At 39.9% G+C, this 26,125-nt stretch overlaps 1 protein-coding gene and 1 non-coding gene across 5 annotated transcripts in view; one reads left to right on the forward strand and one right to left on the reverse strand.

Annotated features, from left to right (window-relative positions):
- The window catches only part of LOC103472310 (C-type lectin domain family 9 member A-like), a 182,306-nt gene that overhangs the window by 93,521 nt on the left and 62,660 nt on the right, over positions 1–26,125 (reverse strand). The window lies entirely within an intron of this gene.
- On the forward strand, positions 10,137–15,877 carry LOC103472329 (uncharacterized). Of its 4 annotated transcripts, none has more exons than XR_014089352.1 (3): positions 10,137–10,250; positions 11,823–13,032; positions 14,767–15,877. It is a non-coding gene; the product is annotated as an uncharacterized LOC103472329 (transcript). The 4 variants fall into 4 exon arrangements; XR_014089353.1 differs by having other exon boundaries at positions 11,826–13,032; XR_014089351.1 differs by lacking the exon at positions 10,137–10,250 and having other exon boundaries at positions 10,257–11,909; positions 12,968–13,032.

Here is a 26,125-nt window from a genome sequence, read left to right on the forward strand (position 1 = left end):
TCGGTTCATTAGCAGAACTGAACCGGTTCGGTTCATTAGCAGAACTGAACCGGTTCGGTTCATTAGCAGAACTGAACAGGTTCGGTTCACTATCAGAACTGAACCGGTTCGGTTCACTATCAGAACTGAACCGGTTCGGTTCATTAGCAGAACTGAACCGATTCGGTTCACTATCAGAACTGAACCGGTTCGGTTCACTATCAGAACTGAACCGGTTCGGTTCACTATCAGAACTGAACCGGTTCGGTTCATTAGCAGAACTGAACCGATTCGGTTCACTATCAGAACTGAACCGATTCGGTTCACTATCAGAACTGAACCGGTTCGGTTCATTATCAGAACTGAACCGGTTCGGTTCATTATCAGAACTGAACCGGTTCGGTTCATTATCAGAACTGAACCGGTTCGGTTCACTATCAGAACTGAACCGGTTCGGTTCACTATCAGAACTGAACCGGTTCGGTTCATTAGCAGAACTGAACCGATTCGGTTCACTATCAGAACTGAATCGGTTCGGTTCATTATCAGAACTGAACCGGTTCGGTTTAAGTCAGAAACTCACCAGTCGACAGGGCGTGATCGATGACATCACAAGTCCAAATATTACATAAATGTCTCTGTTGCTCCCATCCTGAACACAGAGAGACTGAGGCCTGGAAAAATGACCAACAATAATTTATATTATGACAGAGTCATGATCAATATCTATAGATGATACGTCTGAAAGAATATTCAGTATTTCACTGAACTCTGGCTCAGAACCGCAATGCATTCTGGGGGATGTAGGCAGAGGAAAGGGTTCAGCTTCTCAACCTCTCACAGCTAGCTAAGCAAGGTGGCATCATCTAACTCGCTCTTTGGTTGCCTAGCAACAAACTAACTCTTTGGTTACCTAGCAACTAACACGCTCTTTGGTTGCCTAGCAACAAACTAACTCTTTGGTTACCTAGCAACTAACTCACTCTTTGGTTGCCTAGCAACAAACTAACTCTTTGGTTACCTAGCAACTAACTCACTCTTTGGTTGCCTAGCAACTAACTCACTCTTTGGTTGCCTAGCAACAAACTAACTCACTCTTTGGTTGCCTAGCAACAACCTGTTGATTAGCTTGCAGCAGCAGTTCCGTGTTTCTCCATTGTGCTTCATAACTGCTTAAAAATGAAAAACAGAAACTTGGAGAGAAAACTGGATAAAACAGGAACGGTTGGTGGCATGTTAGATATTTAAAACAAAAACTAATCAATAATTATCTATCAACTGATACATTGTGATATGTTCTTCAGATGAACTGGTTGCTGGTTAGTGACTCTGCTGGAGTTCAGTGAAGCACAAAGTCATGACTGGAAATACAGAAATATGAACATCATGTATTATTCAGACCATGAGGCAACACCAGTGGAGAGGTTTGGAAACCAGACAGAAAAATCCTTTGAGTCATGAAAATGATGACACAGTTAAAACTCTTAGTTTTGCTCAGCAGATGAGAAAAAACGTTTCAAACATCCTGAATGAGCAAAAAGACTCAGAACTGAACAAGTTTGACTTCTTCTCCTTATTCCAGAATAAATAGTTCATCATCATATCAGAGACTTTTTCTGTGATTTTTTATGACTCCATTTGGACCAGAAACACTTTGAACTGGACTCACTGGGTTTCTGTGTGTTTTCTGATGGATTATAAGCTGGTATTGAACCACCAACCTGCATCCTGAATGTTAATCTGACTGAAGGCTGGAACGCTGTGGATAATCTGTAGGATCTGATGGGATTAAAATCTGCTGTTAATCCAAAATATTCCCTGACATGTCAGTAAATTACAGGTTTAATGTAAATTATTTCTAATAAAAGTTTTCAAACAGAAGTTCAGGTTTTACTGATCATCTTCTAGAGAAACTGCAGCTCAGATGGAGAAATATTATTAAATATCCACGATTCCTTCATAAATGTTCACAATGATCTGATTTTCATCTCTGACTGTAAACAGAAACCAAACGTTAGACTGGAGGATGAACTTTATGCTGTTTCTGGGACAAACGAGACGATTTAGGACGTTTTTATGATGATTAATAACCATAAAGTTTATTTTACTTCCCCATAATAAATCTATCATGAGGATTTTATGAGATTCTCTTGTTATTGTCTGTAAGATACTAAATATGCATACAGTATATAACACTGTAAAAAACAGAAGATACATTTTTATCATCATAAACTCAATAATTCAACATGGAAGTAATAAAAATATGTTCCTGTTTTCTTCCTGCTGAGACAAATAAATATGCATTTAGTGAAATAAAACATAACTTTAAACCTTAAACAGTAACTGAAGGGAATATGAATTATTAAATTATACATTTCATACTTTAAACTGACCAACCAAACGTCCGGCTCCTATTGGTTGAAGTTTTCCCGTATCACCATACCTCCACCACCGCACTGAGCCTTAACACCAACAACCAGAAACATTTATACAGTTTTATTCTTCGTGTTGCTGAATATTTATCTTCCTCAACATGTTGATGTTCCTCTAACAAACATTAAACACACAGTTTCCTGTTAATCTGCATGTTTTTAACTGCAGATGGATGAATGTAAAAGTTTTGATCGTTTGGAAAAACAGAAAGAAAACAATATAAACATTGAGCTTCTATAAATATGTTTTGTTTTTTGATTTATTGTCACTAAAAGCTCGTCAGAATCATGTTTGTGAAGCTCAGCCAGGATTTTCTGCTGTTTGATGGAAGCAGCAGCTGGTCGGTCATGTGATGTTTAAATAAAAACCAAATATTTACATCCTGGTGCTTCACTGGTATTTTAATTTCTAACTGCGTAGCAACCAGTTTGTTCAGAACACGAGGCATGAAGAAGGTTTTTACAGAAATGAAGGAAGATTCTGCAATCAAAACGTTTTCAGAGTTTAATTCCAACTAAAAGATAAATCAGTTTGTTTTAAATAGATTCAGTTCAGGAAGTGGAATAAAAACATTTATAACTTTGTGTTGAACAAAAACAAATCAAATGCAGAACCACTGGACTGACAGGAAATCTATGTATAAAATATCTACAGCTTAGTAATCATATAAATACTCATAGGCTCTAAAGTATTCATACCCTGGCATGAATAGGGTATGAATAGTTTAGCCATATTAATAGAGGTAAACTAGTAATAGACCCATATTAATAGAGGTAAACTAGTAATAGATCCATATTAATAGAGGTAAACTAGTAATAGACCCATATTAATAGAGGTAAACTAGTAATAGATCCATATTAATAGAGGTAAACTAGTAATAGACCCATATTAATAGAGGTAAACTAGTAATAGACCCATATTAATAGAGGTAAACTAGTAATAGATCCATATTAATAGAGGTAAACTAGTAATAGATCCATATTAATAGAGGTAAACTAGTAATAGACCCATATTAATAGAGGTAAACTAGTAATAGACCCATATTAATAGAGGTAAACTAGTAATAGATCCATATTAATAGAGGTAAACTAGTAATAGACCCATATTAATAGAGGTAAACTAGTAATAGACCCATATTAATAGAGGTAAACTAGTAATAGACCCATATTAATAGAGGTAAACTAGTAATAGATCCATATTAATAGAGGTAAACTAGTAATAGATCCATATTAATAGAGGTAAACTAGTAATAGATCCATATTAATAGAGGTAAACTAGTAATAGATCCATATTAATAGAGGTAAACTAGTAATAGACCCATATTAATAGAGGTAAACTAGTAATAGACCCATATTAATAGAGGTAAACTAGTAATAGATCCATATTAATAGAGGTAAACTAGTAATAGATCCATATTAATAGAGGTAAACTAGTAATAGACCCATATTAATAGAGGTAAACTAGTAATAGACCCATATTAATAGAGGTAAACTAGTAATAGATCCATATTAATAGAGGTAAACTAGTAATAGACCCATATTAATAGAGGTAAACCATTCATGACTATCTCTCTTCCAGGCTGAGACTCTGACAGTATTAAGTTAATTATTTTACTGGTTTTAAATCACATTTCTACTCAAAGCCCAGTGCAGCTTTGCTCTGTATATAAACTTCTTTACAACAATAAGTCCTGCTCATCAGGAACAGTCCTGCAGTTTTCATAATCTTTGATCGTTTTCTGGTCATCTATTGATCAGGTAATCATCTATTGATCAGGTAATCATCTATTGATCAGGTGTCTTTATGATTCATTTGGACCAACAGATCCAAACACCTGGTCTGTGCAGAAATCCAACCGTTCAGGAACTTCATGCTCAGACTTCACATCCTCAGTTTGTAACCAGCATCCTGATGCGCTAAGATTAGCTTAGCATAGATTATTTTAGCATATATTATCTTAGCATAGATTATTTTAGCATAGATTATCTTAGCATAGATTAGTTTAGCATAGATTATTTTAGCATAGATTATCTTAGCATAGATTAGTTTAGCATAGATTATCTTAGCATAGATTATCTTAGCATAGATTATTTTAGCATAGATTAACTTAGCATACCTTACTGGACATGAATTCACCATCCTGGTTTCTGCAGCTCATTCTCTGTCAGCAGTTTGGATTTATGGTGAACATTTTCCTCCTTCTGATTGACCTGCTTCCCTTACTGACCAAATTAAATATAAATGACATCTTTCTATAGAAACACTGTCAGATGAGTGTTTTCTGTCATTTAGGCTGATCTGCTGACATCCATCCGCATGCAGTGATTGAAGCTGATCAGCAGAAAAATTAGTGATGGTTTGTTTATTGAAGCATTTATAAGTTTAAATAAACCCACAAATGTAATATTTATAGTGAAATGTTATTTTATACATTTTATAAAGACTGCATTAAATACATCGGTATAATGTAACGTAAAAATAGTGTCAAACTGAAAATCTTGAATCTGAAACACGTTTCTGTAAATAATTTTTCTGCTACCAATTATTACATGGAGCAGATTTTATCTGCAGGTTTTGTAAGTGTTGTTCACTTTGAGTGAGTTTAAATTTCATAGGAACCAGTTTAGCTTCAAGGTAAAACCCAAACCTCCTCTCTCTCTCTCTCTCTCTCTGTCTCTCTCTCTCTCTCTCTCTCTCTTTCTCTCTCTCTCTCTCTCTCTCTCTCTCTCTCTCTCTCTCTTTCTCTCTCTCTCTCTCTCTCTCTCTCTCTCTCTCTCTCTCTCTCTCTCTCTCTCTCTCTCTCTTTCTCTCTCTCTCTCTCTCTCTCTCTCTCTCTCTCTCTCTCTCTCTCTCTCTCTTTCTCTCTCTCTCTCTCTCTCTCTCTCTCTCTCTCTTTCTCTCTCTCTCTCTCTCTCTCTCTCTCTCCATCTTCCCTCGATCCGTCAGACGTCTGAGAAATGAAACCAGCAGGTCCAGAACTGGACTGGATTTCTGCCGAGTCGACAGATTATCAGTCCTGTAGAAAACTGAGGAAATGATGAAGGTCAAATAAATATAACCCTGAATATTAAACATGAACTCAGATGGTTTCCTTTCTGTTGTTCAAATACTATACATGTTTTCTAAATATTATGTAATTTTTATCAAAATGAGTTAAAATGTAATTGTTCAAACCTGAATTTGCCATGACTTTAATCTTCTAGATGAAAATATTTAATGATATTTCTGTTGTGATCCATGTTTTTCTGTGTAGTTATTTTGAGGTTTTCTGTGTTTAGCCCCGTTTCCCTGTGAGTCTATCCTGTCTTCCCTGTTTGTTCCCAGCTGTTTCTAGTTCCCTGATTACCTATCTGTGTATTTAAGCCCCCTGTTGTCTCTGTTGGATCCTTGTCGTTGGTAGTTTGTCTAACGTTGTAGACATCAGTTGTTTGTTTTCATAGTTGAACTGGTTTAGTCAACTTAGTTCTCGTGTTTTCAGTCTGTGGTCAGTAGCTACCAGTGTTAGCGTTAGCCTCCGCTCACTGTGCTGCCTGCTTTGGACTGTATTGAGCTGCATTCTTCATTAAACATCAACATTCACTTCTATCTGGGTCTGATCAGCATTCACGCTCACCATCTCCACCCCCCAATCATGACAATTTCATCTTTAATAAAGACATTCAGGTCGATATTTTCAATCTCTGTGTTTCTCCAGTGATTCTGGGATTTTCTGCTGGACAGGAAGTGAAGGAGAATCTGACAGGAACCGTTGGAGGAGCCGTCACTCTACCTGCTGCTGTCACAGAGAAAGGATATCTTTTATATGGAAGAAAAAACATTGCTTCAGTGACTAAAGGTGAACTCGATATTGATGTGGATAATTACAAGAACAGGCTTCAGTGGAGCCGAAGCTCTGGACTCTTTAAGATCACAAACCTGCAGAGGAACGACTCAGGAATCTATACAGTCCAAAGAGGCCAAATTACTTCTTCATATAATCTTCAGATTTATGGTAAGTATTTTTATTTAGGTTTTTCTCTGATTGTCCTGATGGAATAAACAAAGAATGAAGTCCATGTTTGTAATTATCTCCATAATTTTCAATCATAATTAAATCAGTCCCAAATATTTTTTTTACTATACAGTAAAAGTTTAACTCTCACCAGCAAGAAATAACAAAATTTTAATTAAAATGTCAAAAAATATTGTAATTAAACTGTATTAGACCAGTAAAGGTGAGGTGTGTGAGGAATTGCTGTAAGGTCAACGACTCAATGCTAGATTATCTGCTGTTGCTGCATTCAGGAGTGACAGCAGTGAAGCAGTAACTCTATTCAATCTGCTGGGTTTCCTTAAATGTTTTAACCTAATTTGAATAATTAATTAAACAAACTGCCCTGATTGATAACTGGGATCAACTGGAAACAATGAGTGAGTGAAATTAATTATTTTTGTAAAGTTTATTGATATAACATTTATTATGAATTGGTGCTTTTTCAATAAATTTAATTGAATTAATTAAAATAATTTTAAATTAACTGTCAAGACATTAGTTAGTGGAGTTAAATATGAAATATATCTCTGAGTTATATTCATAAACATGATTTTCTGATTACTGGTAACTATACCTGAGATGTTAACAGGTAGATTTTGTCGTATAAATTACAGAAATAATAATGCAGTTCACAGATTAAATCCCAAACTAAACCCACAGGCCCCCAGAACCAGAGTTTAAATCTCAGAGTACATTCTGTCACAGAAAACCGTTTCAAGGTGTGTGAAGCTTCAGCGGGTCGGAGACTTTCCTCCTGACAGAAGCTGCTCTCGGTGTGGAAGGAAGTTCAGGAAGGAAGGAGCTGTTTGCATTAGTCCAGGTTCCCAGAGATCCTCTGGGGGTCAGAGGTCAGCTTCCTGCTCTATAGGTTTAGTAACCAGAACCATTTCTGAGCCTTTATATTTTCTCTACTCTCGTTGGCAGCAGAGTTAATTATTTCTGAGAGGAAAACAGCAGATCTTCCACAGATGTTTCATATGGTCTTCAAAGTGAGATGAGGATAAAAACCACCAGTTTGTGGCTGATGAGAGAAAATAATGTGACCAATAAAGAGAGAGACCAGACAGGATGAAGGCTCCAGACAGGACAAATGGAGCGCTGCATGTTTTCATGGAGGATGAAGGAGCCAATCACCAGCTGCCTTTATGGGTCCCGATCCTGAGGCCCTGTGAATAGTTATGATGACTGCATGAATTATGCTTAGAGGTTGATGTAAATGTGAACAGTTTACCTATTGACTGACCTGGTTAAATAATGATTAAATGGCTATTACATTTACTTCAATCCAATTTTACATGAACCTTATTGATTCAAACTATAAAACTATTCCCTCATTACAGCAGCTCATCTGATGGATCAGCAGCAGAATTAGAAAAATAACTGAAAACACATTTTAGTAACTTTATATTTAAATCTTAAAGTCAACAAGTGTGACAAAACGTGAACCTGCTGATCTGCATCCAGCTGACAGGAGCCACGGAGAGCTGAGGATAAGTCCATAAGGCGTCATTTTAAATCATCTTTGGTTCAGTTGATAATTACAGAATCTGCAGATTTCTGCCAGGAGCGACGCTTCATGTTGTCACTTTAGCCAGAGGCTAAACGAAGCTAACAGCATCTTTAGCTGCTTATGAACATCGTCACGTCATCATGCAGTGGAAACCTATGAACGTGAAAATATCTCAGCATCTCCAGCTTTTAGAGGAAACCATGAAGAATCAGCTAAATAAACCATCTAAACATTAATCTACAGCTGAACTGTAAACACAGAGAAGAAGTCAATATTTAACAGGCGAGTTTCCATGTCACCATTTTGCTTTTTTCAATAAACTCCTTCTGTCTCTTCTCAACTGGACTGAACTTATATAGCGCTTGATCCGATCATTTTGGCCACTCAAAGCGCTTTACACTAGAGTCACATTCACCCATTTGCACTCAAACACATTTATATACCGACACGCAGCTCGGTAGGCAATTAATCTGATATTATTAAACATACTGGATGTTCAGACATCCTGGTTCATGTCTGGATTATGTAGCTGCCCGTCACTTATAGTGGATCCTTGTTCACCACTAATGTAGCATGAATAACAGAACTGACTGATGGAGGTCTGGTCCGAAGGATCTGTAACGTTACAATAGAAAATAATCTGATCCTGAACCAGATCCCTGTGGATCCAGGCTGAGTGGATCCACATTACCTCTGAATCTGAGCTAATCCCAGATTAGCTGCCTGACAGTTTAAAATACGTCTGAGAGGGAGAAACCAAACACAACGAGCCTCCAGGATGCAAGATTCCTCCTTTCTTTACAGGAATTACAGATTCCATGTCGTGGAACATGGAATCTGTAATCCCATGTGGATCTGATCCCCACATGGGATTACAGATTCCATGTCGTGGCACTGAGTCCCTCCCTTCCCACATAGGGGATCAGGTTACAGTCAAATCACAAACAGTTCAGATTGTGGTTCCACTGAATCACCTGTGAAAATCCCATCAAATCGACTTTCGAACACCACAGAGTTTCTGCTGACCGTCTGTGGATCCGCCAAACTCTGGATGGATGTGAATTTCTATAACACAGTTTATCACCATGAGGCAACATCTTTAAAATATCCGCAGCCAATGTTTTCACCACTAAACAAATGTAATCGAACAGAAACCAGTCATACCTAAAGTTTTTCTAAGCTTGGATAAAGATAAGTATGTAAAAAAATAATTTTCATTTTAGCTGGAGGGTGAAAATGTTTCCCTGTTCTGAAAAACACAACAGGAAGATGTTTGAGATTAGCACACTGAGCTGAGTGGGGATGCAGAGCATTGCAGGGTTGGTATGGATATAAATAACTATTATAAGTAACATAATTATCAAGTCAAATTAAAAATGGCCAAGTAGCAGCTCCACCTGATTGTCAGGAATTATTATCGGAATGACTCAGTCAGTTATTATTTATGAAGCTGGTGAGGAGAGAAAATACGTCCAGGAATCAGGTTTGATGTGAGGAACTGGAAAGAAACTGGATTAGATCTGAACACTAACAACCAACCAGAGGAGACAAAAGGAGACATAATGTTCAGAACCATCTGCTGACAGAAATCAGTTTAGGATATTCCTTAATGTTGCATTAACTGACCGTCACAGTTATGGGCTGAACAGAGTGATGGAAACAAAGATGGACCTTAAAACCTTCATGGATCACAAGCTGGGATCTGAGAGGCCAGAAGATCAAAACTCAGACTGAAGAACTGAAATCTGATGATCCAGAATATCTCGAGTAATTTTCACTAAAAGTTAAAATGATTCTCTGCAGATCCAGCACCGACTCCTGCAGTCACAGCCGTTAATGTGACCTCTGACCTCTGCCTGCTGACCTGCTCTGTGAACAAATCTGCGACTCTGCTGTGGATCAGAGACAAAGAAATACAGAACCAGAGCCGCTCTGCTGTGTCTTTCAACATCACTGTCCATAGAGAAGATAGAGCTTCATTATATAGATGCGCAGCAGCCAATCCTGCAGAGAACAAGACTGTTGATGTTAATGTGATGATTCTCTGTGGATTCAACGAGACAAAAACTCAGAATGACAGAAGAACATGTGAGATTTATCACACACTGTTATAAATTCTCTTATTTTGTGGTGGTTTCTGTTTCATTCTAATGTTTGTTTTGTTTTGTTCCTAATGACAGATTGGATCCCAATTGTTGTCTCAGTTGTGCTTATTGTATTGGTTGCTTTTGGAGTCTTGGTGATGAAGAAGAAGTTTCTGGGCCAAAAGTCATCAGGCAGTCAAACCCAAGGCAGGTATTTGATCATTTACTCTGAGATTCATCTATTAATTTAATGTCTATAGATGTATAAATCTCAGTTTGTGAAATATTGTGCATAACTAATCTTTGCTTCTTCTTCAGTCACTGTTTGACATTAGCATGAAAAACATATTTATATTGTGTTTATTGTGGTTGGTGAAATATTTAAACTAAAATGTTTCCCTTCACCTGAACAACATCAGACTGATGATCCTGAACCTCCTGGTTCTGATGTCTGAACCTCCTGGTTCTGAACCAGGAGGTTCAGGTGATCCTGAACCTCCTGGTTCTGATGGTTCAGTCTGAATCTGGACCTTTGGACCTGCAGCCTGTTTTCCTCATGTTTCCTGTAAAGACCTGATGCTCAGTCTGAACAAACTCAGATTACAGATTCATGTCAGGTTTGGACCTGATGGCCGAGTTTCTGTCTGAGTTTCCTCTGATTGATGTTTCTCACATTCAGTCATCAGGACTGAATGCAGCAGGAAACGTTAGACACTGAATGATTCACCTGTAAATTCCCTCTGGATGGTTTTAACTACCTGATCCTCTTCATGTGAGCTGATTGTTCTTCCACCAGGTAACCAGATCTGTAACTAGACCGGAGGGACGATTCCCTGGTGATTTATGTGTCTGCACAGCAAAACAGTCTGAAGAAAACAGTTTTAATGTCAAGAACAATCTGGTTTAAAGCTAAATAAACGTCTCTTTACATAAATATTCATCACAGAATCAGGCAGAAAGTTTCATTTCAAGCTGATTTTGTGTTAAATATTCAGTTTTTACTGTCTTGGGTTATTTAAGGCAGCATACAGGTTAGCTTTAGCTTGTTCTCATGCTGTGATTGGTTGTTGGTTTCCATGACTACAGCTCCTGATGAAGCCTCTGGTCCAATCAGGTGATGGTCAGTCCAGTGGGATGTGGGACAGAATGAACTGGTGCAGAAACAGAACCAGTTCTTTGACCCAGTTTGATTCAAAGGAACAAACTGGATATAATTTACAGCATTTCTGTCAGATTGCAGCAGTTTGGGTTTGTTGTCATGTAGCATTTAGCATTTAGCATGTAGCATGTAGCATTGTCCGGCTCTGTATGGATCCTCCTGCAGGCCAGTTTGGTTTGGATCAGTTTTGCAGGAGCCCAGCAGCCTGGTGTCTGCTTCATTCAAAGAGTTCATTGTTTCAAACTGTTGTAACTTTACATTTACGTATCTTTAAATAGTGATTTTGGTTTATTCTTTTACTGAAACATTTGTTTTTCAGATTCAAGTACCTAATTATGTTTTTGTCTCACTCCTTCTGTGCTGCATACTTTAGCTGATTCCTGCTCCAACTTGTTGCTTCCAGAGGCAGAAATTACATCAGCAGCTTGTTTTTAATTTAACCGTCTTCCTGCTGAAACGTGTTGCAACATGAAATCTGATGTGTTGAAGCACGAAAACTGAAAAACTAAACACCAATGTGCCAAAAGAACCAAGAATAAATTGTTTCTTACACAGGAAAATGCTGCAGTAACTAATTCTAACTAAAATCCTGTTTTTGTTTTTTCTCATCTAAAATCCAACAAGAAGAAGAGAAACCTGAAGCTGTTGATGTCGAGCCGAAAGAACAAAACGTTTAAAACTCAGGATTTGATTTGTTTGTTGGAAACTTTGGTAAAGTAAAAGAGTTTATTTTTAATTAGCCTTAAAGACTAACATGGCTGCTTTGGGACTCAGGAAGAAGATATTATTATTTATTATCCTCTGGAGATTTAAACTGTTTTCTTTGGTTTTTCTGGGAGGTAAAAGATTTTCTCCTTTTTAACATTTTCAGTTTTTAACTAACAAAGTTACTTTATTTACTGTTTTTAACAAGTTTTCTGAACCGGATTTTCTTTTCTGACTGAGTTTTAGAGCTGAAAATAAAACAAATGTTGAATTTCATAAATATGGTTAAGATTAAAAAATGGTTATCTCTGGCTTTTTGTTCACTTTCAGGGAAAAATTCTAAATTTGACTAAATTTCATCTTATGGGGCTAAAAAAGAGCAGATGGGGGTTTACAGAGCTTTTAATGAAATTATTTAAAATCCTGTTATATTTAATCAAAGTTGAATGTTTTCCCCATGTTGCTTTAGTTAAAGTTAATTTGAGCTAACTGCAGCTCTCCAGTGACTGTAACAAACTGGTGGTAATGGGAGCAGGAGCTGAGCAGGAAACGGTTTTCCTGACTGGAGACAGGAAGGAACCGACCAATCAGCTGCCTCCGATTCTCTGCTTCCTGTTTTTAATCTGGCAGGAAATGACAGAGAACATGGTGGGGATTTCTGATGTTAAACTGGATAAACTGGAGACCAGATTAAAATAAAGAACCGTCTGGATGAATCAGTTAAAACCTGAATTAAATATTAAAACCTTCACGTTTCAGTAACAGATCATTTCTGGATCTGTTCAGATGTTTTACTCTCTGAATCGTTTTCCTCAGGCTCATATTTGAATCTTTTCATCAGTGGAGATCCACCAGGCTGAATGCTGAGTCTCTCCTCTTTCCTCCAGATCAGATCAGATCCAGTTCGTCTTTATTTTCTTATTTTTGTTTTTCTAACCCGTTTCTGGGCGTCACGTCTCTGCTGCTTCCTTCTCTGGGGAAATGATCTGTTTTAGTTCTTCAGAGAAACACAGAAGCTTCATTTGGTTGGTTTTTAACAACACATTTCACTTTTATTTCAGCAGATTCTATAAGAGAAGAGGAAGTCCAGTATACGCCAATTCGTATTAAGGATAAAAGACAAAATCAGGTACGTGATCAGAAACAGGCAGAGAAAACAGAAGAACCGAAACTGGAGGTTTTATCTTTGGACCTGAAGAGGAACGATCTAGAACTATAGGTCTAGGGTTATAGATCTAGAACTATAGATCTAGGGTTATAGATCTAGAGCTATAGGTCTATAGTTATAGATCTAGATTTATAGAGTTAGTTATAGGTCTAGCGCTGTAGATCTAGGGTTATAGATCTAGAGTTATAGGTCTAGGGTTATAGATCTAGAGTCAACAAACAGCTTTAGTTATTACAGCTGGGAACCAGAGATCAGGATGACCTCTGACCTGAGCCTTCAGAGCCACATAGAGTCGGGTCCAAAGTCGGCCTTCTACCAGCTGCAGAACATTCCAGGATCAGAGAAACTCAGAGAGGTTCTGGTAGTTTATAAATCACTGAAGCGTTAAAGATCTGCTGCTGTTGTATCTTCGGACCCCTCAGGTCTTCTGGTTCTGGTTCTGGTTCTGTTCTGCATCAGAACCAGAACCAAACATGGAGAAGCAGCACTCAGCTTCTATGCAACACAAATCTGGAACAAACTTAAAGAAAACTGTAAAACAGCTGAAACCCTGAGTTTCTTTAAACCAGACTAAAACCCTTTAGCCTGGTGGCTTTGATTCATATTGACTGATTAATTCCCATCTGGATTATAACTTTTTATCACTTCTCTTCATTCTGCTTCTTCATGTTTGTTGGTTGTTTTGTTTTTACCATCTGAAGCCCAGATAAACCTGGTGGCGTTGGAAATCCCCTCAGCTGGAGGTGATTCTGTTGCTAGGATACGGCATCGTAACCTGAGCTTCCCTCCCTAAAGGTTAAACATGTCGATGGCGTCAGATATCACTGAGCAAATATCCCGTTCTGTTCTGTTGGGCAGGATGTTTGCTTTATGTCAGGCCTCACGAAGATAAAGTATTAAATTCAAAGGTAAAAACAGGTTAAATAGTCAAACTGAGCTCAATGTAGCTGCAGGAACCCGAGTCTCTGTAGACCGATGGGTTCATATGTTCCTCTGAGCTTCAGCTCAGATGGTTTATAATAACATATAATTATAGTTCTTCTAAATTAGAGACCAAACCTGGAATAAAGATTGCAGATTAGAGCCGTTGTAAATGAAAAGCACTGAGTTCAGAGGGAAATCAGCCAAACAGAAGCTGAAAAAAACAGAATCATTCAATAAAGTGCAGAGAAACTGAAACAGGTTGAACACAAAGGCAGAGACAACATGACTCCAGCCTGCAGGGCTCATGTTTCTAATGAGACCTGAACACCTGGAGCCAAACAAAGACGGGAATAAAACCCACCTGCTGGGATCAGGGAGCAGATGGAGCTGTGATATTCAAACAGATCAATAATAAACCAATAACTCAAGAGACAGTTTACATTAGAAACATGATCAGAAAACATGCAGAGAGGCTGGAGATGAAACAGCAGAACCTGATGATCTGCTGGGTTTGATTGAAGGTCCAAAAGTCAGAAAAACTGAACTCAGGTCCAACTGGAGACGACCGGAACCAGAACTCAGAACGACGGAGCGATGGCTGATGATTCCAACTCCTAACGGAGAAAAAACATGATGCTAGTCTGTTTAACTGAGCTTCACTTTAGCCTGGTTCTGATCCAAACAGCCTGGGTCTGTGGTTCTGTGGTTCTGATGCAGCAGAACCAGCTTCCTGCAGTTTCTCTGACCCGTTTCCTGTTTTTCTTTCCTCAGGAAGAAAATATTCCAGAACCATCAGGAAGCAGCGACAACAATCTGACAACAGTTTATGCTAAACTGGAACATCCAGGAAAAGACCAGAGCCTGCTAACAGCTAGCAGCTAACGGCTAACAGCTAGCGGCTAACGGAAAGCGGCTAACAGCTAGCGGCTAACAGCTAGCAGCTAACGGCTAACAGCTAACGGCTAACGGAAAGCGGCTAACAGCTAGCAGCTAACGGCTAACAGCTATCCGCTAACGGATAGCGGCTAACAGCTAGCGGCTAACAGCTAACATTTCAGCAGGAACTCCACTCTGTAAACAGCTCAGTGTAAAAGTCATATTCAGAAGCTTATTGTTATTGCAAACATTTAATATTTTTTGTATTTTTATTTTCTGTTGCTGCAGCATTTCATCTGTTCATGCACTGTTTGCTGGAAGCAGCTTAGAATGTAATAATAAAAAGTCTGAACCATGTAAAGAAGCTTTCTTCCTGGAGGGATGCAGCTGGAGCGGCCTTTAACTAGACCAAAGGAAACAGGACAATGAGCCCCTTTGTTTCAGGACAGAAACCTGATAGTGATGGGATGACCTCATGATGGGTTCAGGCTCAGCTGGACTCCAGATTTATCTTCATGATGAAAAAAAAAGGAAAAATCATCATTATCAGAGTTGATGGTTGACTGACTGGTGTCTGACTTTATGAACTTAGATTATTTTAGACTTTATTTTCAGGTAAGCTGCTTTATTGTTATTATTGAACCATCATCATTTTAACTTTAAGCAATCATAAACTCCTTTTTATTGTTTTTATTTTTATGAAATTTTTATTTTTATTGTTCATAACTGAATAATACTGAAAGTCTGACCAGAATTATTATTCCGTTATTTGGCTCTGATGCTTTTTGTCTCGTTACTGAATTAATGATTCTTTCCTGTAATATTAATAACATTTCAAATTTAATTAATGTTTTTGTTTCACCAAATTTCTTTTCATTCTGCAAAACAGATCAGAAAACCTTTGATTATTTCCTTTGAGTTTAAAATCTTGCCTGGAGACACTGAGGAAAAACCACCACATATTTTATATTTTAATATTTATTATTAAACACCATTTCTAAACATGTCTGGCTGTTTCAGGTCATTTAAAGGTCATGTGAGGTCATTTCCATTCAGTTTTTCAGACGACATTAATATCTTCACAAGGAATCCTTGTAAATATGGAGTCTGGTATAGATATAGATGTAGATATAGATGTAGATATAGAATAAAAGGTTTTTACTTCCAGGTTCTCAGAGTCCAGTGATCAGTAGAGGAACCGGTCCAACGGGACGAGAGCAGAACATCTAACAGAACATTATTATGTTCCTTTAATTATATCACGTACGGTTTAATCGTTTCTCCACCTCCTGCGTTTCCCATCATTGTTTGCTTCTCTTCCTGTTCTTGATCATATCAGTAGTTCATGTTTTCTCTGCTGACGCCAGGATTTATGTTTCTGAGTGGATCCACAGCGCACCCTGCAGCATCGCTGGGAGGAATTCAGGAAAACATTTGGTTCTGAGGTTCTGAAGCTGAAACGGTTCCATAGAGGCTAAAACAGGAGGATCCGTTCATTTAAAGGGCCAGTATCAGGTTAAACCAACCGGGTTCAGCTTTACTTCATGTTATAATCTTATTCTTCATTTATATTAATCAAAAACACATCTGGAATGTTCGCCTTCATTCCTTCATATGTTTGAGAAATATTTTAATCTCAACTAACTGCTGAAAAGGGAGAGGACTCACAGAGGAGATCACCCGTCAGCTCCTTCAAACTAGCCAGCAGAAATTAGCAAACACCTGGTGGAACTGCTGAGCTCACATTAAAGCATTTTGAGTTACACAATGTGAAGAGGCGTCACAAAGTACAAAAAACAGTAAAAATCAAGAAATTCTTATTTTCCTTCTATAGAAAACAAAATGCAGAAACATTAAATTAATCTTATTCCAAAATGTAAAAGTTTGATCACATTATATTATTTTACAAATTATAAAACTCCTTTATCCAGTCAGGATTTTTTCTGCACATTATATAATCAGATACATTAATATTAACTGCAGTTCCTCTAAACTTAAATATACCAGCAGTGAGAAAAACACACAGAGTAAAAACCTGATTTTCTCACAGCCTGATACGTTTTATCTGATTGTTTGGTAAAATTTAATATTTAGTTTGTTCATAATTTTCTCAAAACCAGAGAAAAATAGAACTTTTTTCTAAAAGTCTGCCTAATGACAAACTTTCTTTAAAAAACAGCAAAATCATCTTTCTACTCCCCTCTGTTATTGATTAATTCCTCATTGTTTGTTCTTAATGTTTGAATTGTTGTAATTTGCTGTTTGTGCGTCACTGAACTGTGATGAAGTTTCTCCTCCTGTCCACTAGGAGTCACTGCAGGTGAGGGACAAAAGGCTTCCTGTTCGGATCCAGACTGGGATGAACTGTTCCCCCTAAATATGAAAATATTAAAGTTTGAATGCAGGAAAAAAATAATTTTTATTTTATTTTTAGATATAAATTAAACTGAGACACACTGTCTTGTTTTAAAGAGCAGAAATAAATTATCAGAAACCCATAGAGTAAACCCAGAATCTGTTTGATGTGATTCTATGTTTTTCTGACTCCTTAAGCTTTAAGTCTTTTGCTTTGGCCAGCAGCAGTCAGCAGCATCAAAGTCAGGGGTGAAAGTAAGGGGTACGGCAGGGTGCTGCTACCCCTAAAAGATTTAGAGGGGGTATGCAGTACCTGCAAGAGAGAGGAGCGGCTGTCTGCTGTAAAACATGAGTGGGTTCACTGTGACTCAGTGGCGCAACTACACATTATTCAGGTGGATGCGAAAACATAGATCGGCGCCCCCCACCACCCAACCTCCCGAGGGAAGGATCGTCAGGGTGAAGGAGAGACGCCCCCCCCCCCCCCCCGAGGCGACGATACGTGAAGGGTAAAACTCGCTACATTTACCTCGTTATGTGCGCGAGGTGAAGGAGCGTTACACGCGCCGAAGTGTATGGGAAAACAATCATCGGCGCGCCGCCCCCTCCAGACGGGGTTTTGGCGCCACCTCTGGTGCTGCGCCCCTATGCGTTGCATACCCTGCATACCCACTTTTTGCGCCACTGCTGTGACTGATTAGTTTTTCAAAAACAATCTAAAACACGACTTAATCAGTTAATGAATACCGTTTTTCTAATTTCATATTGTTTCTGAACTGTTCGTGCTTTGCTAGAGCAGCGGAGCAACACGACGATCGCTGAAGGTTTTGAGTCGATCTCAGCTGAACGCAGCCAGGAGGCTGAGAGCAGCACGTCCTCTGATTGGCTTAAAACGTTCATAACTTTATTAAAGAACAACAAAAAAATCTACAAACGTGTTAAAATTAATGACCCAACAATAATAATCTCAGTAATTATTGTTTCAACCAGGTGTTGCGCAATTCTATGCGTTTCGGTTCCATTACCAAAATAACCAGCAGAGCAGGAGTTTAAAATCAACCACCGCTGTGATCATGAGGCTTATTAATGATCGCAAAATAAATATCCACCCTGAAAACCTGGTACCATAACGGACTGAATGTTATGTTTTTAACGTAATCTCTGGTCGGCTTGTGGAGCGCAGGTTGCTATGGCAACGGCTGTGCTTAAATGGCAGAGAAGGAGAGTAAAAAGGTGTGAGTGGTTTAGAGTTGATCACCTGTTCAGGTTGTTTTACCTTTGCTGTGGCTCATCACAGCCGCTGTAGTTTCTGAACGTTCAATAAACAACAAACTTGGACTAATTACCTCGTTCTTTGTTACTATGTGTCATTTACAACAAACATCAAACACGGTGAATATGTCTCATTAAGTATTTAACAAACAAATGGCTTCTACCGCGATAATTATGTGAAATTAAATTAATTGTCTAATATAAAAAAAATAGCTTGGTGCCGTCGGGCTCAGACTCTGAGAGGCTTTTCTTTATCAAACAATTTTGTTTTTTGCCTCTTATTTAGTGGAAATATTGATGTTGATGAGATTTTCTCCAAAATAATAACGTTTTTCAACCTTTATAGCTCCACTGTTGAAAATGAGAAACATTCACAAATGACAGTGAAATAAAATCCAGTCCAGCATCTGGTTTGAGGTGATTCCTCTGGAACCCGTTGGAGGAAAAACATCCCAACTTCAGAAGATGAGCTTTAACCTAACAGAGCTCTGTGGTTCCTCCTGTCAGTCTGAGAGTCAGGGTGAGGAGGCGCCATGTTAGGAAGAGAAGCTGCAGGATCTTCAGAACCAACAGGTCATGATGCTGGGCTACTGATTATCCCTCTGTCTGGACACAGGACCAGTAGAACCAGACATGGAAAACTGGGATGCTCTCCATGCCATGATGTTCAGGATTTAGGTCTCATGGCATCTCAAGGTGTCGACATTGCAGCCAGTGGGGCTGAAGGAGGAAATACAGCTTTATTTTGTAGCAATTCAAGAGCTACCAGCTTTAATCACTTCACAAAAATGTAATCAGCACAGAAACTCCAAAGCACACAATTTTTTTTGTCATAGTACCCCCAAGAATTTAAAACTACTTTCACCCATGATCAAAGTTCATAAATACTCTATAGAAATAAATGTGATTTTATTGCATCTGTTTTCTCTACAGTTCAGCTCAAAGTTTGTTTTCCATAAACTTCAGTTAATTTAAACTTCTGCATAAAAATAAGATAAACTGGAGAAAATAAAAGATTTAAAAACAGGAACATTTTAAAGGTTTTTCCTGGTTTCAGGTTCTGTAAATAACTGCTGTAAATGTTGGATCATTTTCCTGAGGAGAAACTTCTGGAGGAGACGAAAATCCTGATCTGAAAACATAAAAACACAACAAAGTTAATAAATATTATATTCAGTTTAACAATGTAACCTCAAATTTATTCTTCAAATTTACAAATCCTTTGATGTTGGCTGTAGTTCTGAATAGTTTTTATTCAAAAGGATATTTTGATCAGAGAACAATAATAAGTCGTTTCAGTTTGTGGCATCATTTCCTTGTTAGCACAGATTGTCTATCAGGGACAATATGGAGGTGTGTGCGGTGGGCTGTGATGTTTGATCAGAGTTCAGTTTTCTTTTTAACGTTAGTGGGACAAACTGGGTTTTAAACAGAAATAAACTGATTTTGTTTCTCTTAAGAACTGAGGAGTTACATTTCCTGGATTAAATCTGTTTTATTTTATTATAGAGCTACACTTTTCATATTGTCTTAATAAATATCCAGATTAAATATCCAGATTATATTCACAAATATTACAGTCCTTTCAACCAAATTATTTCCAATTTTATCCTAGAAATACAACAAGAAAGTTTAGTTTATTATTCAAATAGGAAAAAGTTTTCTACGTAAAGAAACTCAGCAGTCTGACTGTACAGAAATACCTCATACCTCATGTATGTGGCGACAGTGGAGAGGAAAACTCCCGTTTAACAGGGAAAAACCTCCAGAACCAGAACCAGAACCAGAACCAGGGTGTGTAACAACCATCTGATCTGACTGGAGGTTTGAGAAGACAGAAAAAAACTCTGCACAAAAACCAGAGAAGAAAAAATCTAGGTTTACTTTCTATGGTCAAGAAAAGTAAACAGTTGATGACGGTATGAATTATTATTATTATTATTATTATTATTATTATTATTATTATTATTATTAAGTTTTACTTATGGGAGTTTTTGTTTATCCTTTACTGAGGAAATATTAAAAACACCCGCTTAGGTTTTAAGTTACTACAGGCCTCACTAGGGGTCACCGCAGGCCTCACTAGGGGTCACCGCAGGCCTCCACTAGGGGTCACCGCAGGCCTCACTAGGGGTCACCGCAGGCCTCCACTAGGGGTCACCGCAGGCCTCCACTAGGGGTCAGTGCAGGCCTCCACTAGGGGTCACCGCAGGCCTCCACTAGGGGTCACCGCAGGCCTCCACTAGGGGTCACCGCAGGCCTCCACTAGGGGTCAGTGCAGGTCTCCACTAGGGGTCAGTGCAGGCCTCCACTAGGGGTCAGTGCAGGCCTCCACTAGGGGTCACCGCAGGCCTCACTAGGGGTCACTGCAGGCCTCCACTAGGGGTCAGTGCAGGCCTCACTAGGGGTCAGTGCAGGCCTCCACTAGGGGTCACCGCAGGCCTCCACTAGGGGTCAGTGCAGGTCTCCACTAGGGGTCAGTGCAGGCCTCACTAGGGGTCACCGCAGGCCTCCACTAGGGCCTCACTAGGGCCAGTGCAGGTCTCCACTAGGGGTCAGTGCAGGCCTCACTAGGGGTCACCGCAGGCCTCCACTAGGGCCAGTGCAGGTCTCCACTAGGGGTCAGTGCAGGTCTCCACTAGGGGTCAGTGCAGGTCTCCACTAGGGGTCACCGCAGGCCTCACTAGGGGTCACCGCAGGCCTCCACTAGGGGTCAGTGCAGGTCTCCACTAGGGGTCAGTGCAGGTCTCCACTAGGGGTCACTGCAGGCCTCACTAGGGGTCACCGCAGGCCTCCACTAGGGGTCACCGCAGGCCTCACTAGGGGTCACCGCAGGCCTCCACTAGGGGTCAGTGCAGGCCTCACTAGGGGTCATCGCAGGCCTCCACTAGGGGTCACCGCAGGCCTCACTAGGGGTCACCGCAGGCCTCCACTAGGGGTCACCGCAGGCCTCCACTAGGGGTCAGTGCAGGCCTCACTAGGGGTCACCGCAGGCCTCCACTAGGGGTCACCGCAGGCCTCACTAGGGGTCACCGCAGGCCTCCACTAGGGGTCAGTGCAGGCCTCACTAGGGGTCATCGCAGGCCTCCACTAGGGGTCACTGCAGGCCTCCACTAGGGGTCACTGCAGGCCTCCACTAGAGGTCACTGCAGGCCTCACTAGGGGTCACCGCAGGCCTCCACTAGGGGTCACCGCAGGCCTCACTAGGGGTCACCGCAGGCCTCCACTAGGGGTCAGTGCAGGCCTCACTAGGGGTCATCGCAGGCCTCCACTAGGGGTCACTGCAGGCCTCCACTAGGGGTCACTGCAGGTCTCACTAGGGGTCACCGCAGGCCTCCACTAGGGGTCACTGCAGGCCTCCACTAGGGGTCACTGCAGGCCTCCACTAGGGGTCACTGCAGGCCTCACTAGGGGTCACCGCAGGCCTCCACTAGGGGTCACCGCAGGCCTCACTAGGGGTCACCGCAGGCCTCCACTAGGGGTCAGTGCAGGCCTCACTAGGGGTCATCGCAGGCCTCCACTAGGGGTCACTGCAGGCCTCCACTAGAGGTCACTGCAGGCCTCCACTAGGGGTCAAAAGGTTTTATTACTCTGGGATAAACTGTTTTTCCTCCTAAATATGAAAATATAAAAAACTCTTTGTAAGAATTATTTAACTAACTGAGTTTTTCCTTCATTTATACAGATATAAATTAAACATTGTCTGGTTTTAAAAGTGATTAAGGAAACAGGAACAAACCACCAGGAACCCACTGAGTGAACCCAGAGCTGCAGATCTGCTTGATGTGAGTCTATGTTTTTCTGACTTCCTAAGCTGTGAATGTTTTGCTTTAATGCATATTTTCTTATGGATTATTGCTTTGACCTGCTGCTGCTGGACGTTGATGAACTGATTCTCTGACTGGATTTCAAAGATTAAATAAAGAATCATTAGTTTGGACTTGAGTTTTGAACAGTAGAAATGTCATCATTAGTTTCACTTCCTCAGCTGCTCTACACCTCAGAGACTGTTTGATAGTCTCCAATATTCAAATCAATAATGATTAATACCTGCTCTGTGTTTGTCCAGCTGGTTCCTTTCGGCCCAGAAACTTCACTTTGACCATCCAGACTCCAACAGCAGCGAACATTAGAACCACGACTGAGACAAGAGCTGGGATCCAATCTGTCATCACCAGGAACAAAACATGACAAATAACTAAATCTGACAGAAACTATTACAGAACATGATCACATTTATAACAGTCTGTGGTAAATCTCACAGTTTCTTTGGGTATCAGGAGGTTCTGGTTTGCTGAGCCAACAGAGAATCTTCACATTAACATCAACAGTCTTGTTCTCTGCAGGATTGGCTGCTGCGCATCTATATGATGAAGCTCTATCCTCCTTATGGACAGTAACAGTGAAAGACACAGCAGAGCGGCTCTGGTTCTGTATTTCTACGTCTCTGATCCACAGCAGAGTCGCTGGTTTGTCCACAGAGCAGGTCAGCAGGCAGAGGTCAGAGGTCACAGGAACAGCTGTTACTGCAGGAGTCGGTGCTGGATCTGCAGAGAAGATATTTAATATTTAACTTCACCAACAAAGATCTTAGATTATTATCCTGATGTTTAATGAGAGAGTTTGAGTTTATCACCTCATCCTCTCATTTTTATTGGTCAAACATAGTTTAATAATATCTGTGAACTGAAAACAAGATTTCATAAATTTAATCTGTTGCTGGGGAAAGTTAAAATCTGTTAGCAGAAGAAAAACGTTTAGAACTGATTTAATCTCAGATTATGATAATTACTAACATCAGACTGTGTTTATTCCATCAGGACAATCAGAGAAATACCTAAATAAAAATACTTACCATAAATCTGAAGGTTATATGAAGAATAAAATTCGCCTCTTTGGACTGTATAGATTCCTGAGTCGTTCCTCTGCAGGTTTGTGATCTTAAAGAGTCCAGAGCTTCGGCTCCACTGAAGCTTGTTCTGGTAAATGTTCTTAGCAATAATATTAAGTTCACCATTAGACACTGAAGCAATGATTTTTCCTTTATATAAAATAAATCCTATCTCCGTCTCCGTCTCTGTGACAGCAGCAGGTAGAGTGACGGCTCCTCCAACGGTTCCTGTCAGATTCTCCTTCACTTCCTGTCCAGCAGAAAATCCCAGAATCACTGGAGAAACACAGAGATTGAAAATATTTACCTGAATGTCTTTAGATGAAATATCATTAAATGTTTTTGTCTAAAAGATTAAAGTCATGACAAATTCAGGTTTGAACAGTTAAATTTTAACTCATTTTGATAAAAATTACATCATATTTAGAAAACATGTATAGTATTTGGACAACAGAAAGGAAACCATCTGAGTTCATGTTTAATATTCAGGGTTATATTTATTTGACCTCCATCATTTCCTCAGTTTTCTACAGGACTGATAATCTGTCGACTCGGCAGAAATCCAGTCCAGTTCTGGACCTGCTGGTTTCATTTCTCAGACGTCTGACGGATCGAGGGAAGATGGAGAGAGAGAGAGAGAGAAAGAGAGAGAGAGAGAAAGAGAGAGAGAGAGAGAGAGAGAGGAGGAGGCAGATCCTCCCCACTCAGCTCCTCTAGACTAGCCAGCAGCAATTAGCAACCAGCTGCTGGAGCTGCTGAGCTCCTCATAGGAGCTGCTGCTCAAAGCAGCTGGTAAAAACATTAAAGGGTTAATAGAGGAGCCATGATGGACGACTTCCTGGAGGCGGAGCTTCAACAGGAGCTTTTAAAGAGACAGTGACCCAATTTCAAGAGATAAGTCAGGAAGTAAAATTTATTTTAAGAACACAGGAAGAAATGATTTTCCTTTCAGGACAGAATATTCAGTTATTCATGTTTTTATGAAAACTTCAGGTTCTACAGAAACAAATGTGACTTTTTGACTGAATTAATAGATTTAGTGAAATAGTTTACATTCATTCATTCATTCATTCAGTGATTAATGTTTTCATCAACATTTACAACATTTAAGGTAACAGTTGCACTTAAATGTCATTTTATCAGTAAAATGAATTCAGTTTAATTTGTATAAACCAAATTACATCTTCATGAAAAAATGTTAGAAACTTTAACATTTTAACTGAACGCAGAGAGAAACTAATAAAACAATAAGTTTATCGATATATTCTACTGAAAACTGGTCCTGTGGAAACATTCATGATCTAGATGTCTGACCCACCAGAACCAGAACTAGAACCAGAACCAAACCAGAACCAGAACCAGAAAAAGAACAGAACCAGAACCAAACCAGAACCAAACCAGAACCAGAACCAGAACCAGAACTAGAACCAAACCAGACCAGAATCAGAACCAGGACCAGACCAGGACCAGACCAGAACCAAACCAGAACCAGAACCAGAAACAGAACCAGAACCAGAACCAAACAAGAACCAGAACCAAACCAGAACTAGAACCAGAACCAGAACCAGACCCAGAACCAGAACTAGAACCAGAACCAGAACCAGACCCAGAACCAGAACTAGAACCAGAACCAGAACCAAGCCAGAACCAAACCAGAACCAGAACCAGAACCAGAACTAGAACCAAACCAGACCAGAACCAAACCAGAACCAGAACCGGGCTGTAACTCACGGAGCAGAGCTGTGAGCAGCGTCTTCATCTCGTCTTCAGCAGCAGAGACTCAGACTGAGATCAGCTCTGATCTGGACGTCAGGAGGTCACATGACCCCCAGACAAACCACCACGATGACATCACTTCCTCCTCTGCAGTCCGTCTCTCCCATGGGCTCCAGGTAACCGGCTGCAGCCTCCGGTCCGACTGGTTCTGATGGAGTTTGGTTCTGGTTGGAGCTGAAGGTGAACTTCAAGGTTTTCCAGAGTCAGAGAATCAGCAGCTAAAGTCTGATGCTGCTGCTGCTGCTGCTGCAGCTGCTGGTTCCGCTGCTGGGGGGAAACCACACGGCTCTTCCTGTTGTTCAGCATTCAGCCACACTGTGACCTGAACATCAGAACCAGAACCAGCAGAACCAACCACAGCACAGACCTCTGTAACATCATGATTCTGCTCTGTTCATCATCATCATCTTCATCATCTTCATCATCCTGATGTGGGAACTAAACACTATAAAGTAATAAACACCATCAGATGGTTTTTCCTTCTGGTTCTGTTACTGATCCAAACACACGAGTGAAATCTGAGAAATTAATGTTCAAAACCAACAAGAAATGTTTCACATTTTTACATTAAGTTAGTTTAAAAATGAGGCCAAACATCAGAGGTCAGTTAGTGGTTTCAACCCTCTGGTCTCATTTTACAGCTTCAGGCTGAGGTTTTTCTGACCGCTGGTCGGTTTGAGGTTCAGGAGCTGCTTAAATAAAGTTTATCAGATGTCAGTCGGACCTGCAGCTCCAACACAGGATGTTCTGCAGAACCCAAACCGGCTGCCGGGCGTCAGAAAGTCTCTGCTGCTTCTCCTCACTGACGGTCGGATGGTTCAGATCACAACCCGTCTGGATCTCTGCGTGTTTCTAGAAAAGGTTCTGAAGTCATTTCATTTTCCGTCCTGCTCTTATAACGATGAGAGGAAACAGCAGAAGCTGAAACCTCAACGTTAAACATCCATAACTCATCTCCAG

This window comes from Poecilia reticulata, chromosome 1 (assembly GCF_904066995.2).
Source record: "Poecilia reticulata chromosome 1, P_reticulata-male-v2, whole genome shotgun sequence".
Classification (NCBI taxonomy): domain Eukaryota; kingdom Metazoa; phylum Chordata; class Actinopteri; order Cyprinodontiformes; family Poeciliidae; genus Poecilia; species Poecilia reticulata.